Genomic DNA, 3,410 nt, shown 5'->3' with positions numbered 1-3,410 from the left:
TTATAATAAATCCACCCAACCTCATGCAACAATGCTCGATCGAGTCACAACTGGTATGATGTCCAGTTCAAACTCATTACAACCCACAATTGTTTTTATATGCCTGTTTCTTTTGCCTTTCTTGTTTTTATTTGTCTATTTTATTAATATACATTGATTAGTAGCGAAGTGAATGGTAAAGAAATCCCTGAAAGAATTTTACCATGTACTTTGTTGCTTTATTTTCTTGTACTGGAAAGGCCTATATCATAGGAGTAAAGAGTAATAGAACACATTTTTTTTTTCTTGCAAAAAATGATGCACTACAAAAACTATTATGTATGTACAAATGTGATATTGGAGACATTAAGTCTGCAGTACATAAATAGGTTTGTTTTTATTGCACATTTGTGCATATATTTTACCTCAAAAGGAACTACTTCTTAATAGTTTGAATTTTTGGTGACTTTTTGTGATTATTTTAAAAAATGTTTTTAAGATTCATATAAAAGTGTTTTAAAAGTATTTTAAAGAAAATAAAAATATTAGAAAAGTAAGAAAAATTATATTGAAAAAATGTATAGAAGTCACTAAAACCACTAATAATGCTTCCTGGTTTGAAGAAACGCATGAATGCTATTTACACCGGATTGAAATGTTAAAATTGGTGATTACGATATTGCTTCCGAAACATTGCGCATGGACAACATTTAAAAATAAAGCTTCATAGAATGGAAAAAATCAGATTTGATACATAAATAAATTTGTAATGTGTTTTTACACTACAATTCATAACAATATCAAACAGGTAATTTTGTTTCATATGCTATTAAATTCAAAAACTTATCAAATGTACACAATTTTGACTTCGTCACTGAAATGCTGTTTGATCGCTTGAACATTTTACAGCGAACAAACACACAACATGTGTATAATGTAATACAGAGGGTTGCATGTATGATTGAATACGTATGCAGTCCGACTTTTGTCAGCCTTACTCGACTCACATATAGGTTTGAACTGGACATCATACCAGTTGTGACTCGATCGAACATTGTTGCATGAGGTTGGGTGGATTTATTATAAATCCACCAGCAAAATAAAGTGGGTATTTCGTTTGTATGAGCGTGGCACTTCTTTGTACTATAGATTCTTTGGTTAAAGTTTTGTCTTTTGCTCTACTATTTTTGCTCTTTCGAAGGTTGTAGTACAGCCAAATTTTATCTACTTTTTCTGACTTCATTACCAAGTATTTTGATATTATTAATGTCTTTATTGGTTAATTACATCACAGCGGTTGACTTAAAATTAAATATGCGCGTGTCTAATGATATCACTTACAGTAAAAAAGCTTGCATATTTTCTTTGTATTTTTGTATTTTTCGTGTGTAGACTTACCATATATGCTTATATGTTCATGTTTAAATTTATGTGCTTGTGTGGACTATAAACAGTAGTAACCGTTAAAGTACCTATCCAATCATTTAGTAATATGCTCGTTACAATACTCTATTCGGAACTATACTGTTCAGCTATGGGGATAATCGATTTAACTATAGACGAGAGTTCCCATTCCTTCATGTACAGTACCGTCGGGATGTAATATATTTGATTAATTGTTAGTAATAGCTTAGAAGTAAGAGTGATGAATATTTTCATTGTGTAGTTGATACTTATTGACGCACTTGTTTAAGCAATATTTACCATTGTATTGGTATGTCTCAAATCAGAAACAGCAGTTTTGATTTCACCAGGATCTACAGATTGATGGGTGATATTTCGTAGAACGTTTATGAAAGTTTTTTTTCACTTTTTGGCTTGTAAAATGTAGAATTCATTTTTTTTAAAGAAAAACTGCTGAACTCTGAGTCAGTAAATACTGGTACATTTAAAAAATTTTCGAAAAAAAATATAAATATTTTTTAGATAAGTTTTTCTAACACAAATCTAAAAATCGGCTTCGAACAAATAGCAAATTTTTTATACTACGAGTACATGTTAATCTTACTAATTCACTAAATCAAAATTTATTTCAAAAGTTCAGATTTTGTGATTTATTCCATTAACACAAATGCACATTCTTGAACCATTAACTAGTTTAATATTTAAAGTGTACGCAGCCCTGAAGCAACTTCACTTTTCCGTTCGTGTAGTTGCTATTGCCAATAATACACATTAAAAAATTAGAATGCAATTTGGAACGCAACATTAAAATCTAACTATCATTGCCGTTGTAATAAAAATAGCATTAATTATTGTAGTGCAGCATTTAGGTTTTAAATAATATAAATATCAAAGCAGAAGACTAGAAATAGTTCGTTGCACATATAGTGCCTCTCAGCATATTTCATTCAACATCAACTTTTGAGCTATTACTGAAAAATTATGTCATCGATTGAAAATATTTAAATGCCATTTTTAAGGAAAAATATTTATTATTTAATTTAGAAACTTCAAAAATACCGAAAACAAGGTTTTAATAAATAATGAACATAAACTATAAATATCCTCCTATTTAAATGCCTTAGCTTATTTCATACACAAGAAGAAATTTTATTTGGTGACAAAGTCAATACTTGGTATGATGCCATTTCGTTTTTATCACTTCTTCAAGTCTCTTCGGTATTCAAGTTACAAATTTTTGGGTTGTTTCTAGAGTAACTTTCATCCACTCCTGCAAACTGGCTACTTTTAACTCTTCTTTGTTGGAAATAGTATATTGCCGAATGTTTTGTTCCAATATGGCCCATAAATGTTTAATGACATTTAAGTCTGGGCTCTGCGCCCTATGGTGTTATCAATTGTGGACTGTTCCAAATCAACCAAGACTGTACAAACCCGGCCTTATGTTTTGGGTCGTTGTCTTAGTAGAAGCGAAATGTTTCAGGAATTCCAAGCTTCACGGCACTTTGAAGTAAATTTTTTGAGGTACATTGTTTTGTTCATGTTACCATCAATAAACTCCAGATACCCAACGCCGGCGGTTGACATACCATTACACTTCTACCGCCATGCTTTACTGTAGCTTTTTGTTATATTTCTTTGTTTAGAATATATTATTTTCTTGTTGGAATTATATGTACACAATTATAATTACTTAAATCTATATCTTTTTTACTGTTTTATCGCATAAGACAGCTGATCACATTAGTGATGCCATCTCGTTATGATCATTGATTTTATATCGTAACACCTTCCCTTTTCGAAATGTTTTACTGTGGTTGAAACAAAGTTACTGCTTTGCGATTACGTGTTGTCCTGCAAAGAACAGGTGATGTAGGTGTTGTAATTGGTGTAGGCATTTTGGATAACTCGGTTGGCGATGTCGATAGTGGCGGAATATTAGGCAGTGTCTGATTGTTGAGTGCTCTTGTAAACTGATCTGATTGTTGCGGTAAGTCATACACATGTAGTGCAGCTTCCCAAATCTG

The sequence above is a fragment of the Teleopsis dalmanni genome, chromosome 2 (genome assembly GCF_002237135.1).
Source record: "Teleopsis dalmanni isolate 2A chromosome 2, ASM223713v2, whole genome shotgun sequence".
NCBI classification, from domain to species: Eukaryota; Metazoa; Arthropoda; class Insecta; order Diptera; family Diopsidae; genus Teleopsis; species Teleopsis dalmanni.
Note: the sequence above shows the minus strand (reverse complement) of the source record.